Source organism: Rhopilema esculentum, chromosome 20 (assembly GCF_057945365.1).
Source record: "Rhopilema esculentum isolate cy_ngs chromosome 20, ASM5794536v1, whole genome shotgun sequence".
Classification (NCBI taxonomy): domain Eukaryota; kingdom Metazoa; phylum Cnidaria; class Scyphozoa; order Rhizostomeae; family Rhizostomatidae; genus Rhopilema; species Rhopilema esculentum.
This window is the reverse complement of record NC_142834.1, coordinates 9,063,064-9,079,118: the sequence shown is the minus strand read 5'-3', so window position 1 is coordinate 9,079,118 and position 16,055 is coordinate 9,063,064. Positions and strand designations below refer to the sequence as shown.

The 16,055-nt window shown below is 30.8% G+C and overlaps 1 protein-coding gene across 6 annotated transcripts in view; it reads right to left on the bottom strand.

Moving 5' to 3' along the window:
* LOC135687039 (uncharacterized) overlaps positions 1-16,055 on the bottom strand; it is a 34,368-nt gene that overhangs the window by 2,564 nt on the left and 15,749 nt on the right. Inside the window, exons 5-20 of one of the 6 annotated variants that reach the window (XM_089114668.1) lie at positions 15,782-15,818; positions 11,109-11,158; positions 9,295-9,532; positions 8,526-8,819; positions 8,142-8,224; positions 7,100-7,142; positions 6,583-6,617; positions 6,262-6,309; positions 5,875-5,922; positions 5,453-5,501; positions 5,017-5,081; positions 4,387-4,453; positions 3,943-3,991; positions 3,539-3,619; positions 2,891-2,958; positions 1,134-1,200 (exon numbers count right to left, since the gene is read on the bottom strand). The gene's annotated coding sequence lies outside the window, so the exon portion shown is untranslated. Of the gene's footprint in view, positions 1-1,133; positions 1,201-2,890; positions 2,959-3,538; positions 3,620-3,942; positions 3,992-4,386; positions 4,454-5,016; positions 5,082-5,452; positions 5,502-5,874; positions 5,923-6,261; positions 6,310-6,582; positions 6,618-7,099; positions 7,143-8,141; positions 8,225-8,525; positions 9,533-11,108; positions 11,159-15,777; positions 15,819-16,055 lie in introns of all 6 variants that reach the window. The other 5 variants (XM_089114667.1, XM_089114665.1, XM_089114670.1 and 2 more) reach the window with 5 other exon arrangements.

Sequence of the window (16,055 nt, the reverse complement as noted above, 5' to 3'; positions counted from 1 at the left end):
AAAAAATTAGAAAAGTTTGCGAAAAAACTTATTCATATTATAACTTGATGAGCAAAGAAAAAAATTTACTTAACACTGAATAAAAATTTGTCAATAACAATTAAAGCCAATCGGATTCCATTGCACAAAGTTTATAGCTGTGATCAATTCAAACTGACGATTTTGTGTTTACATTCAGTGTATGCAATTAATCCAAAGTTGGCATTTATATTTAGAACATGATAAAAGAAAATACACTTTTCTCCAAAAACAATTCGAACGGTCGATTGTTATTGGCCTAAAATTCATTTTTGCCAAGAAAGTGAAAAATCGTTATTAAATTTTTGCGGGAAGATAAAACGAAAGCGTCATCTATTTAACAAAATAATCAAAGAAGCATATTCAAAACTCTGTTTTATGAGAAATCGTATTCAAAAGTAGAAAAATTTTGTTTTATTCTTAAAAGTTGAATAGAAGATAATTGAGAACTGACCCGTCGAGAAAACATTTCTTGTGGCTAAGTTAGCAAAATATTTCTCACCAAAAAGCGAAGCTAGAGAAAAGCAATCAAGGAATGCCCTATAACTTATCAGTTAGTGTAGATCTCGTTTGAAAAAGTTTTTTCGACCAATCTAATGTCAATGGAAGAATTTCAGTAAGGTTCTAGGATAGCATTAGGCCAAATGAAGTCGTTATATTGTTCTTTGGATGTTTTTCTCAAAGACCTGATTGTGATTGAAAATACTATTGATTTTTTGGCTTTCTATGGAAAATGAATCGAATCCGTTTCCTCGAAAACGCAGCGACAGTTAATTTAAAAAAACATTTGATATCTGGAAAGGTGTTCCTAGCAATTTCATTGAAAAATTGTATTGTTCAATTCCTTGCTGACTCTGTGCTGTTAATTCGTTTTGCGAATACAATAAAATGATGAATGGACTTTAATTTTGAACATATTGCGCACATGATGACCTGTTCAATGATTGGCTGAAATTCTGACTTGATTTCTATTGTCATTCTTTAAATATTATTCAATTACTTTTCTTTCGTTATATTTACTTGACCCTGTACTGACACAACATTGGCTTCTGTTCGAATACCTTTGGGAGAAAAATGTACATCTAAAAAGATAATATATCTATATATATCTGTACCTTTGCAAGTTTAGCTGGTGACTTTCACAAACAGCAGCTTATTGTTTCTGGACAGCCAGAATTTGCCCTGCAAATAAAGTGAATATCCATCAACAAAAAAGTAGAGGCATAATGAAACATAAACAATAAAATCAAAGAAACATGAAGAAATACAAAAGTTAGGGCAGTATATAGGGATAAATATAAACAATCAGCAGTAAATTGAGAGGCCATCAATCAGCTATTTAAGCTCATTTGAAGATCATCTTCTGGTGCATTAGTCAACTATATACAAATCTTAAGACTCAGAAAAATAAAACTTAAATTAATATCTTATTCAGTGTAATGAAATTGTATTAAGCTGACGATTACAAACAAAATAATAAAGGTCACAGTATTGTATTAACATAAGAATAGATATTAATAGAGATTAAAAAAAGTAATAGAATAAAAAAGTGTATGTCCCTAAAAATCCACAAGTCTTAGTACCCAATATAAAAAGTATCTTTAACGGTTACATAAATCTCAGTCAAATTGTGCTCAGAGTGTCGAAACATACATTGAAAAACCAAAAACCTGAGTTCAATAAAAAGTCAACTCAAATGAATTTATTTGATAAAAATCTAGAATGAAAAAGTCTTCGAAAAGAAAGACGGTTTTTTATGATACCAAGGATCCAAAAACTTCGTGAATCCATTTTTAGAACCCACTTCAAATGCCACAAAAATTGTGCAATTTTTGGAATTATAATTCTTTATTAGTAAAAAAATGAGTAGACCATTCTGATTCGTTTTTGGTGAAAAATGAACCTTTTTAAAAACTCAGAAAAGTTTGCGAAAAAAACTTATTCATATTATAACTTGACGAGCAAAAGAAAAAACAATTTCTTAACACTGAATAAAAATTTGTCAATAACAATCAAAGCCAATCAGATTCCATTGCGTAAAGTTTATAGCTGTGATCAATTCAAACTGACGATTTTATGTTTACATTCAGTGTATGTAATTAATCCAAAGTTGAATTTTTTTATCATTTATCACCTGCGTAATTTTTTTCATGTCCATTTTTGAAATTTCACTAACCTCTTATTGACATTTTGTAGATTAGAAATAATGTTATAAATGATAATGCTATCAAAATGAATATTTAGTTTTGTGATACCCAGTTATCAGGTCTCGACATATCACATGGCATTTATATTTCGAACATGATAGAAGAATATACACTCTCCTCCAAAAATAATTCGAACGGTCGAGCAAAATTATTGGCCAAAGTTCATTTGCGCAAAGAAAGTAAAAAATCATTATTGAATTTTGGCGGGAAGATTAAACGAAAGCGTCATCTATTTAACAAAATAATCAAAGAAGCATATTCAAAACTCTGTTTTATGAGAAATCGTATTCAAAAGTAGAAAATTTTGTTTTATTCTTAAAAGTTGAATAGAAAATATTTGAGAACTGACCCGTCCAGAAAACATTTCTTGTGGCTAGATTAGCAAAATATTTCTCACCAAAAAGCGAAGCTAGAGAAAAGCAATCAAGGAATGCCCTATAACTTATCAGTTAGTGTAGATCTCGTTTGAAAAAGTTTTTTCGACCAATCTAATGTTAATAGAAGAATTTCAGTAAGGTTCTAGGATAGCATTAGGCCTAGTGAAGTCGTTATATTGTTCTTTGGAAATTTTTCTCAATGAAATGATGTACCCAATAGAAAAAGTATGTTAATATGCAGACAACACATATATATATATGATAAAAAATATAAATGAATATTTCTACCTTTGAATGTTTTCGAGGTGACTTTTCCAACCAGCAGATTTTTGTTTCCAGACGACCAGCAGTTTACCCTGTGAAAAAAGTGAACATCCATCAACAGAAAGAAAGGCAAAATAAAACAAACAAACAATAAATGGAAGCAACATGAATTATTAGGATAATTAAGGCAGTAAATGGGGAAAAAACAACCCAGGGAAAATTTGTAGGTTGTCATTTAAATATTTAAGCACATTTGCATAGAGACATTTTGTTACATAGATGATGATCAGAATACATTTAAGAAATTATTCTCCAATGCATCATTAATCAATAATCATTTCACAAAAAATCTTTCAGAACAGTGAAACTTTAAATAATAATCTTATTTAATGTAACAACTAGTTCCTTATCAACAAAATAATATTGGTCACAATAATCCATCATATAAAACCATATATTGATCCATATAAGACTGATCCATATTGTTTCCAACATCAATCAGTTCCATAATATTTCACAGTGTGCCTGAGAACTTTTGACAATAAATTGGCAATGTTTCATTTTTTGAGTAGATTATAATAATTTGATTTTGGTTAGCAAATATAGTTAATAAATATTTAATGTAATAAATATATATTTCTGTATTCAAAAATATAAAGAAAACATTTTTACCTTTGCATGTCTTGCAGGTGAACTTCACAGACAGTAGATAATTGCTCATGGACATCCAGCTCTTGTCAACAAAATGAAGAGCTATTAAAAAACAAAAAGGACACAAAAATAAATCTAGATAAAAACAAGAAAAGACAAGACATTTTAGCGTAATAAAAATAGCTAAGTATCTGGAAGGTGCCAGACTTCACTGAAATTGAGCTCATCAAGTTTCTTGAATCTGTCCATTAAGTTTGAGTAAATATAATGGTAACAACTTGCTCTCAATAACTATTTGTAGATCAAACATTACAATTTTGAAAATCATTTGTCAAATGTCAAGATGAGAATTGGCACTATATTACAAAAATATTGTCTTGATAAGACATCTGAAGTAAGTAAAATTCTAAATAATTTTTACAAACCTTAATGGCACCTTATTCATTCAATTCCAAGACATCTTAAATGCTAGCCCTCAAATTCAAAAAAAGATAAGATGTTAGTATATTTGCCAAACTGTAAGGCTATCAAACATGGAGAAATTTAGAACTGAGGGGGCGGCCTTAAAAGGAAACAGACAACAGCATATTTCCTTGATGACTCTGTGTTGCTTATTTGTATCGTTGAACATTGACAGTTGAGTTATAATGAAATCATGGACAGACTTGAATTTAAAAATTCAGCAAATTATGCTCTGTTTTATGACTGGCTGAAATTCTGACCTGTTTCCTATTTTCATTCTTTAAATATAATTTATCACTTTTTCTTTTGCTTTAATTACTTGACCCAGTACTGACACAACATGGCTTCTGTTCAAATACTTTTTGGAGAAAAGCGATTATCTAAAAATATAAAATAAATATATGTACCTTTGTATGTTTTGCTGGTGACTTTCACAAACAACAATTGATTTTTCAAGACAAGCAGCATGTTATTCTGTAAATAAAGTAAACATTCATCAACAAAAATGAAAGGCCAGATGTAACATGAAGAATAACATCAGAAATAACATTGGAGTATCATGAAAATTGGGAAAATTAGGGCAGTGGTTACAAACAAATGAGAAACAATTTAAATGTTATAATTTATAATGGCAGAGAATTTTTAGAAATTGTCTTCAATGCATTAACTGAATATCACTTCAGGCAAGTCTTTCTTTAAGGAATTGGAAAATTAAAACTTAAATTCATTATTATTTAGTGCAACAAGAGGAATATTAAACTGGCTCTTGTAAAAAAATATATAGGTCACAATAGTATAACGAAGAGATAAAAATAAAAGTTTCACAATGTAAGAAAATATATCATTAAAATTCCTGGAGTGAAAGTACCTAGTAGCAAAGGTTTTTTACATGCAGGCAATTTTTTCCTTTTTTAAACGTAATGTAATGTTTCTAACTGTTCGGCTGAAACATTTTGGAGATAAATTGGCAAAGTTTCATTTTTTGATGAGAAGATGTATATTTTACATATTCAAAAATATAAAATGAACATTTCTACCTTTGCCCTTCTTGCGGGTGTATTTCACAAACAGTAGATTGTTTAATGACATCAAGCAGTTTACCCTGTCATAAAAATGTAGAGTTATTAATAAAAACCAAAAAGACAAAGATTTAAATCTGGATAAAGACAAGAAAAGACCAAATAATAATTTAAGCTTGTCTTCATAAAGACATTTTAAAGTAATACAGATGACTATGGAAATATAATTAAAGTAAAAATAATCTTCAAGTAATTTAACAAAAAAGAACATCATCTTGATATTGTCAGACTTACACTGTAAATTGAGTTTATTACATTTCTTGAATCTGCCCATTTAGTCACAAGATTAGAATTTACACTATATTCCGTAACTCTTGTCTTGTTAAGACGAGGGACAATATCTTAAAAAGTTAAATCTAGGTTCACATATAAGACATAGCAAGTGTCTACAAACCTTGATGGCACCGTGTTCATTGAATTCCAAGACATCTTAAATTCTAGTCCTCAAATTCAAAAAAATATAAGATATTAGTAAATTTGCCAAACTGTAAAGCTTTCAAACATGGAGAAATTCTTTCTCCCTAAGAGAGAAAATCTCCCTAATGGTATGCTACAATATCTTTCTGATATACAAAAGGCACTCAAATCTTTTATAAAAAACAAAGCTCCCATTTTAAAGATGCATCAGACATACAACTGAAAATATATCCTTATTTAATGTTAATTGAAGACCTTTAACAAGGAACATTAATTTTATCAAAATGAAGTTTGACAACTTGAAAAAATAATTGTCTCAAAAACAGGTTCATGGAAGAAAATTCAGTGAAAGTTTGGATCAAATGTACTCAGTAAATATAACAAGGAATATTTACAAACCTTAGTAACATCTTGCTCATGAGACTTCATAAAACTTGAGATAATGATCTTGAAACAAAAAAGAAATGAAAGAAAGTTATTTTGAGACTCAAAAATCTGCAGAAAACTGGTACCAAAAATGTGCATTTCTCATTATTTTCATCACCAGGATAAAAAATTGGAGTGCTGCATCAAAATAAACATATCCTTGCTCTAATTCAATTAAAGATCTTCCAAAATAAACATAAAATTCCAACATAGCAGTGTTTCTGGCTTGAAGAAAGATTGTCTCAAGAATGGATAATTTTTTATATTATATATGGTAGACACATAGATAAGAGTGTTTGAAATTAAAACTCAGTGAGATATTTCATCAAATATTAGACATACAAAGGGGTTGATACAAACCTTGCTCATCTCTAGCTCACAAGAATTTGCCACACTTGACATGTTGAACTTGAAAAATAATAAATGAGAAAGTTATTTCAAAATTTTTTTTCAGAATCCTGATATAAAAAATGTTAATCTCTCATTATATGCATCACCAAAATAAAAAAGATGAAATGGAATGTTGGAAATAAATACCCATATGCAATAGTAATATAATGTTTTAAAAAATATAATCCTGGCTCAGTGGAGTTTTGAACTTGGAGAATGATTGTCTCAACAACAACATAAATATAGAAAAATTAGTTAAAAATGCTAGACAGAAGAACAGAGTTTACAAACCTTGCAGATTTGTTGCCAATTGTAACATTGAGGGCCTTAAAATTAAAATTAAATTAAAATTATTTAAATATTGGCCAAAACAGCAAAGATATCAAACAAAGAAATAAGAGATTCATTTCAGTTTTATTTAGAGCTTTAAATATATTATAAATTAGTCTCTTAAAATCTATACATAAATGTGATTATCTCAGCTTGCTTAAAAATCTTAAACATTTGCTCTGTTTTGTTTTCCTGCTTGTCTGAAAGGGTTTGCTTGAGAGAAACTTAAATTATGAGCTTTGATTGGCATTCTCTCCAAGTCTTGAACAACAAATGACAACAAATGAAAGGGCAAATAGAGTTTTCTTGGAACATTTTATTTTAATTGACAGAAATCAAGTATAAAAAAAGTATAAAATGAAGTATTATCATGAAGTATTGAGAATAGATCTCACTAAAACATAAATTACATTAAAAAAAGGAATCTTTAAAATGGATGTCTAACTTAAAATTCTAAAAATTATGAAATAAAACATACCAATTAGCTTTTCTTTCACCTTTAACTGACACCTAAGAGTCACCTGGGAAAATTTTAAAAAGAAATAATCAAGTTTTGAGGAGACAGGAATTTGGAAAATGGAAACAAAACTAGAAGAATTGGATTGAGAGTTGAAAGAGCTTTTGGGGTAAATAAAGTAAAGTGAATCTCATGTTGAATTACAAAATTACAATAATGAAAATTTTGTTGTGCCATTTTCAACTTTATAAATATAATAGAGCTTACAAAATATAAATACAAAATTCCATGCATAGCTTGAATGAAATGTTGAAGCAAAATGACAGTGAATGTTTGAAATGAAATGTTTTATCCAGTATGCCAATAGAGTATTTTGAAAAAAAGAACTTGCTTTTTGGCTATGAGCTTAAGCATTCATTAAAAAACATGTCTTTGATAAACTGGAGACAGAAATTCATCTAAAGACTTATCTGAATACAAAACTAAAAATTACCAAACAACAATTGACCTGATATGTTATTAAGCTGCACAAGCCCTTTCTGGTAGCTTATAAATCTATTAAACAATTTCAGCTTGATTAACATATATTCAAGACAAGGACAATACAAGTGATTTTATCTTCACAATTTGTAATTCACAATTCAGTTTCCTCATATAAAATAAACATGCCATTTCTTAGCTCTTTATGATATCAGTACAGTTCAATTTGTATTCATTTAACGTAACTAATTAATGCAAAGTGCTCAAATTTATTGAGCCTATATAAAGAATGTTATCTGGCCTTATTTTTGTGTAAAGGACAGACAAAAACCATATTTTAATGTTCAAAAAAGTATTGATGAGCTTTGAACACAAAAAAGGTCAAATTGAAAAATGAAAGTAAATTTGATGTCAGGCTGTCTATTAACACAAACAGCTTCTTGTGGTTTGGCCTCCGTCTGGAAGGTTTATGAAAGAAATTTGAAACACAGCAAAACGACATTACTTCTCTCTAAGAACAGTTAAAAATAGTTCAGTTAACATTTATTCTCTTTTAAAAAAGAAACGAACAAAATATTCATACCTGTTCCCCGCCAAGAGCTATGATTGACGTCGGGTCAACGAATCACTTTTAACTTGTCGCTTTTCTGTGTTCTCTCCATTATCCTTAAAATGAGACAAAAAGCATTTTTATCAATGCAAACACTTCTGTACATTCGCTTTCGGTGTATACTTGAATAACAAAGTAAACGGACGAGGAAAAGGAACGAAGAATCCGATAGGATAAATCAGTTTTAAAAATCGAAAGCATAAAGCAACGTTAAGGATGCAGAATCACAGGTTTCTATTTAATTAGTTTCGCCTTCTTCATTTCGATTAACATAACAACCTAATAACTGCGAATGGCATTATCAATTGACATTTGTAGACATACTCTTAAATCTTGTACTTGACAAAAAGGTCGTACCTAGGTTTACATGCCGTTCTAGGCCAAGATGAAGACATGAGAATTTTGCACCAGCACCTCATCTTCGATCTTTTGTGCCAACTAATTGAATAGCAAAGAAACCAGGTATTTATAATCATATGCAAATTTTGACTAGATTCCCGCCAAATTCTGAAACAAAAGTCTCCTGTGCATCCACCAGCCATTCCGCCAAAATTCATTCAAATTTCCCGCCAATGACGATCTCCTTCACACCACAGGGAATTTCAATAGGCGAAGGACGGGGGTGTGCCATTTTGTAATATGAAAACATACCTTAAAATTCATAAATTTTTTAAAATCCTACCCACAAATTTCGATACAATATGAAATATACACCTTTAAATTTAATTCAAATTTGCAAAAATGCAACAACTCAATCAAGTGAATAAAACCCCCTTTATTTTAAAAATGATATCCCAAAATTTAAGAATATGCTAAAAATAAATCCCAAAATTTATGACCAGTGCATTTAATGCGACCTTCAGTTTTTCTGTATATTTAGGTGGCGCGGAGTCTTAATATTTCTCGATTCTTCAGGATTTGTTTGTAGGATCTTGTGAAAGATTGTACAATAATTCAACATATATTTCTAATGGCCTAAGGACGTTGTATGATGATATTTTGCTTGTTTAAACCCCCTAATCTTTAATAGTTGTCAACGCCCTGTTTTATCAGTGTTTTGAAAAGAAATCAATTGGGAGTCCATCTTTTTGTTTTTATATCTGTACTGAAAAGAAGTAAGAATCACTTCACGTTTTGCATCCTTTGATCCAACCTTCGCCTAACAATCGAGGTACACCTCGTGGGACTTCTTTGAATGTCCAATTTCGCAATCTATATTTTTCACCGCTGGACCCTCTTTGGTGTTTTGGTTACTGCTTGTGTTGTGAGATCTTCACATTTTACAAAATCCGTGCACAAAAATATTGTTGGTTTCTAGTCTCTCTTTTTTGAAAAACAAGATGCAACTCGACACAGATTGGAATCTGAAAGAAATAAAGGATCGAGGTTAATCCCTTAAAATTTTGGCTCTTTTTTATAACAGCTATCACGAAAATAAATTGATAATTGTTCATACAATGATAGCACCAAAAGGTTGAGAAAACTGGTACCAACAATGATGTTCCTACATTTAAAGTCAAATTATTCCACACTTTTCGCATTAAACGCAAGAAAATTACTGAAATAAAAAACAGCTTCTCTTTGAATCATATCAAATGTATGCCATCGACAAAGAAGCTGGCGAGTTTTGCCAAAGCAACATCACCTGCCAAAGCAACAAAACAACAAAACAACAATAAAAGATACAATTTTTCATAATTTTATGAAAGGAAATAAAACTGAAACAGACAATATTTTCTTGAAATTCATATAATATCATATCAAGATAATAATTTATTGAAAAAGTTTTTCAGGTTGCTTTTAAAAAATCTTATGATAAACCATTGCCAAATGTGTCGAAAACATTCGATTCTTGCAAGCAGGAAGTTCCAAAATTTTCATTTTAAATATTTACTAGTCTATATGAAGTAAATGAGCGTTCTATATCTCACGTAATTCACCATTTTACTAATTGAATGCAAGAAAGAATTCGATAAATTTTGATACGTGAAAAAGTTTAAGAAAGTCTTAAAGAAATTAACGATATAGACACTTTTAATTGTTTTTGGTCGTTGGCTCACCCTCTTACTGTTCATTTTAATGTTTATTAAATTTTATAAAATTGCTTTAATCATTCTTGCAGATTTGGCTGCATTTGTATTCTCGTTAGATTGCAGAGACCATATACATCTGGCATCGCTATTGTTGATTGAAATACAATAAACAAGTCTTAGCAAAACAAATATTTTTATGGCAAGGAATAATTTTTGCTAACAAAGATGTTCAAAATTGGACTGTCCAAAAGTAAACTTCCAAAATTTTACTCTTAAATATTTCAATTATCTTTGTTTTAGATTATTTGACTAAGATCAGCTTTTCCATCTTCTGGAGGTGGAGAAAAAACTTGCATAGGGAAAAAAAAGCACATCAAGATTTAAAATGTAAAATCAGCCTTGCTGATTTCGAGATTGTTGAGCTGTTCAGTTGAAATGTAAGCCAAAGATTGCAGATAATTGTGATATGCAAGTAAGAAGATGATCGATCAAAAGCTTTGCAGCAAAAAGCTTCTGGAATAATTGCCAAATCGTCAAATATACAAAGACTTTTTGCTACTGTTAATTCTCCTTAAACAGTAAGTCTATAGTCTTGGAAAAATGGTCAAGTTAAGAAGTGGATTTTTTGCTCAAAAATTGACTCAAAACGATCAAAATTGAGTAGAAATCAATGTAGATATGCAGTGGAAGCTGTTTTATGAAAAAATTGAGACTTCTTATCAGTGTTAATTTTCCATAAAAAGTAAATCTCTAGAATTTTTAAAATGGTCACATATTGAAAGGAAAAAAAAATTCAAACGGCGCTGATTATTACAAATTTAACGTAAAAAGATATTCAATCTTTCTTGTCAATAGCATGGAAGAAATGTGTATATGCAATAAACTAAACAATGAATTCAGGTACTACCTCCATAAGGCCCAAATTCCCCTTTGGCCCTGTTTAGCCTCTCTCATTGACTAGAAGTAAGATCAAAGATATGTAAAAACCAAGGATAATCCAATTATGGCATTAAAAAAACGAAACATTTTACAACATACTAAAAGGCTTTCACCTGAGATTCTCCAGACTATAAAACTTCAGGGTCTGAAAGAACAAGATGGAAAATAGGAAAGTTCTTTTGAACCCTTATTCTGACGGATCCTTGTTTTCATTTTGGCTTTAGGACCATTATTCTGACATTTTATACTCTGAAGAGTGTCAGAAGAAAAAGCTTTTAGTATCTTGTAGTATTTTTGCTTTTTCGAAAGCCATTTCAACTTTTGTACCTCCAAAAAATTGTTCATATATTGATCTCAATACTTCAACATAGGAAATTTTGCTTTGGCATCCCAAAAACCTTTTTGCTTCAAAACTGCAATATGATTTTTGGATGGCCGTTCCTTATTAAAGATTCTCTATAAAAAGGATTGTAATGATGTCATTAATCCAATTTTAAGGTTTTTCTATTTAAAGTCCAAGCATTTAAACATCATCTGCGGTGATTCTGTTGATAATCGGCAGAAATATTGTCATCAGGAAATTGCACAATGTTTACTGTAGTCTTGCCTGGTCCAATAAACTTAATATGGGAAGTTTTTTATAATATCATATGTTATTTACTACCATCCGGCAAAATTATGGAAGTTGAGTATTAATTTCACTTTATAAATTTCAATTGAAAAATGAGAATCAATTAAGTATTCTGCTGCTCATATTGGAAACATGGAGGAGAACATCGCGAAAAGTGATGCACAGAGACCTTGGTAGAAATGGGAACAGACGTCTTACTTTGTTTGATATGATTAGAAATATGCTCACAAATCTTACTCTTGTTTCTGTTGCAATAATGTCTTTTAAACGAAAATGTTATCAGAGTAATAAAGGCAAGAACAGGATAATTCCAATGTTGCCTGTATCCTCATTACCTATTTAAACTGAATCAACTTGGTCGTGAATTTAGATTTCTGTTGCACTACATATTATTATTTTTATATACAAATTTTTGGCCTTGCTCTGACCCACTTCAATGTTTCAGGGTAGCTTTTTCTAGACAACGTAGGATAATATGTTGAGCTTGGATCAAGTCATATTGATTTGATTGCAAAAGAGCCAACGCTCATGTTGTCATGTGCTCAAGTGAGTTTTTTCAGATCATATCGATAATACTTTAAAATTTTTAATTCCAAATCCTTTTGATGTTATAATGCAGAGCATGAGTTTTGAAATAACGCGTTTTAGATTAGTCTACTTCTATTCCAAATTCTTGACATCTGGTAAGAGTTAGCAACTGTTCACACTATCCAAAGGTCCATACATTGGATTGAATAATTATTGCCAATAATAAAATGAGTCAAATTGTATCTCATTTCACTTTCAACCTTGAATTCCGAACTTTAAATGGTCAATCAATGTTTCTAGCTTTTAGAAAGTCGTTGACTTCAAGTAGCATAATTGCCTTGTATTTCTTGTTGAGTCTAAAGTAATGGAAAAGTAGTCAACTTGAAATATTGAGTTTAGCAATCTAACTACTGTCTTTAAAATAATGTCTAATGTATAAAATCATGAAATTTTGATGTCAAAGTCGTATTATCAAAAAGAGACAACAGTTTTGATATTTTCATTTTGCTGGAAAAAAGGGAATCAGAGTTGTATCATACATAAAAAGGAATGAACATGTACAGAACATTCAACGATAGTATTTGCCAGCTGTAGATTGCTAATAGCTAGCTTTAGATGAACTAACTTCAATCAAATTTCTAAAAGCTAGTGACCAAAGGTAATTTGCTTTCTTGTTTCGCTTAGCCCAAAGATTATACGAAGTTTCAACTGTTGCATTTCATATATTTATAACGAGAATCATCTATAACCATTTATACTTGTTTTTCAATCGCCTTGGTTGATAAGGTGCTTTTATGAACATTTTGCAAAAATATGAATGTGAACATCATGACTGCTACATAACTTGAAATACGGTTGTCACTGTCAATGAACGTAAAATCATACTACAGCAAGTCCAGTATTTTGCTAAAATTATTTGTACATGGAACAAGAAATATGTATTGTCAAAATGTCTTTTTTGAAATGTTTATTAGTCCTTGACTAAAAGGAGTAAATTTTTAATTAGTCAAATGTGGTAGATTTGCATTTTATCGCATTGAAGCCTGATCAGAGCTGGCCGCAATTCTTATCTGTGAAACAGCTAGAGAGAATCAGCTGCGTGCTCATGTGCTCATCCTCTTTAAAAATCGTCTCGAGATGACTTTGTTTGAAAATGACATTAAGAAACTGCCATAACCAATGGATGTGAGCAGTGGCGGACTGGCAATCATTTGACCCACCGGGAAAAGCAGCCAAAAGGGCGCCAATAGGTTCTAAAGTCACCTAACTTTGGGGTTGTAAAACGGGCTCAGAAAAACTTTGCTTTGGCTGAGAATCAGTTTGTTGCAAACATTGTCATAGGAAACGAAACGGGGAAGAATTTTTTGAAATCACCCTATTTAGAATGTCGGAACATGCCCCATGTTGGAAATCAAACTTCTTTATTCATAATTAGCATTGGCATGATGAAGATTCTCAGTCGAATTGACTGTATTTGAAACGTCTACACGGCTGACAAAATTTGTAGGTACCAATTGATGTATCACCCTCAATTTTAGGTATCAAATGAGGATTTTTCAGCTAGCGAGACACTTCCAAGATCTTCCAAGATTTTACAAAGAAAGCAACTTCTCTTGCCTAGGAGACGAGATTATTCTCGATTAAACTCAATCTCGAAATCTTTAGAAATTTGACGAAATATATTCTCATAAATTTTCGAAAGTTTTGCAGCATATCTTTGAAAAAAAGTAAAGGGGGAGCCTTAGCACCTGCCAGCCTAATGACTGTGTTTCTCCTGCCTCTACGCTAGAGTTAAAAATTATTTACAAAAGATATAATGCCAGTACATCAGCGTGTGGAATTATGATCAGGTAGACTTGTCCGAAAGATATCTGATAACATTTCTTGGACAAATGAATTCTAAGAGACCCTGCTGCCGTTCGTTTTGCGAAAAATGATGACTTTACAGATTGAAGGCTCTTTCTGTATGAGAAACTGTGCAAAGACATGGTAAAAAGGGTAAAAAATTTCTCAAGAAAAGCACAGTCTCTATTCCGGAAGAAAAATTTGAAGGAAGATTGGAATACTTTAATAGATAGCTGTAAATTTGAAACCACTTCTTTTTCAAAACAGACGGTTTAACTTTCCATTAAGTTTTACAAAAGGTTCGTACATGATGGCATCAATTCTCAACAAATTTCGTATAACGTTTTTTAAAAAGTGGTCAAGATTTTTGGCTCCAATAAGTCATAATTCTTTTTGGGTACAAAATTTCTGGTTGTAACGTACAAAAAGCATGATGCCTATGAGTTTTTAGTTGAATTGCAAAATAAAATAGCTTGCCACCAACAGGACGTTTAGAAAGTATAAAGTTAATCATATAGTTAATCTAGAATGGTTAATCATAAGTCATGGGCTTCACAAAATAATTAGTCACCTCAACAGAAATAAAATTACTTCAAGTATTGCGCACTTACTTGAAAAATTAAAAACTAATGAGGGTTGGAAGTGAGAGTAGGCCTTTTGGCTGCTACCACAGCTACTGCTGTCAGTAAAACAAAATATGGACAATTTTTTGGCGCTACTAAATTTGAAAATGGCTTTGAAAAAAGCAAACATTTTTAACATACTAAAAGCCTTTTCGCCTGAACCTCTTCAGAGTATAAAACGTCAGAATAAGGATCAGAAAGAACAAGATGGAAAATAAATGCCAATTTCTCGATTGAATTTTCCATCTTGTTCTTTTGGACCCTTATTCTGACGTTATATGCTCTCAGAAGTTTCATATGAAAAAAATTTGAGCATGTTAAAAAGTTTTGCTTTTTTCAAAGTTTTCAAAATTTTCAAAACAAAATATGTTCTTTTCAAGGTTTTCAAGAAATCTTGCAGAGTTTGCTGATCAAAATTTCGTCTTCAATGAATTTTACAAAAACAAAGATCTGGAAACTTAACAATTAAACTTAACAATTAAACTTAACAATTAATCTTAATATTGCTAAACTTAAAGGTGAAGCTAAGCCTTTTATGGAAACATACTTTAGACAGGAGGTCAATTGATGATTGTAATCAATTTTAGTTTTGTTCGAAGATTAGTTGCCTTTTGAAAGTTTTCAAGTTTTTGTATAATTTTCTGTATAATTATAATGTCTCGTTTTGGATGCGTAAAAATGGCACTCTCGAGACATGAAAGATGCACATTTCTGCTTAGGAAATAATTTCCAATCAATGCAACATCTTGCTGTCATTCACATCGATGTGCTATCGGAAATGAATGTTCACCCTTTCTTTATTTCCCCAACATATGTCACCAGAATTTTAGCATTACACCTCCCAAACTTCTTCCAATAAACAATAATCAGTGTTTTTATGACAACTGTCAACCCCCCCCCCCCACATACCCTTATTTGCATCCCTGGCCAAGATAGGCACAAAGTAATCAGGACAGAACAAGCAGCCTATTGTCATAAAGCAAATATTATACAAAGGAAGGGATTCTTACCAACCTTGCTTGCGGAATTTCACCACACTTGACATGTTGACCTTGAAAGTAAAAGAAACACTAAAAATTTTTTCCAAACTCAAATATCTGCACACAGACAATGGCAAAATTTCATTTCTCATCACATACATTCACCAGGCATAAAAAGATGAAATCCAGCATAAAAAATAAGGATATCCTTATCAAATGTTAATTTAAGATCTTCAGAAATCAACAATATTTATAAAAATGGTATTCATAATCATTTCACGTGAAAGAGGTATGTGTTACAAATGACT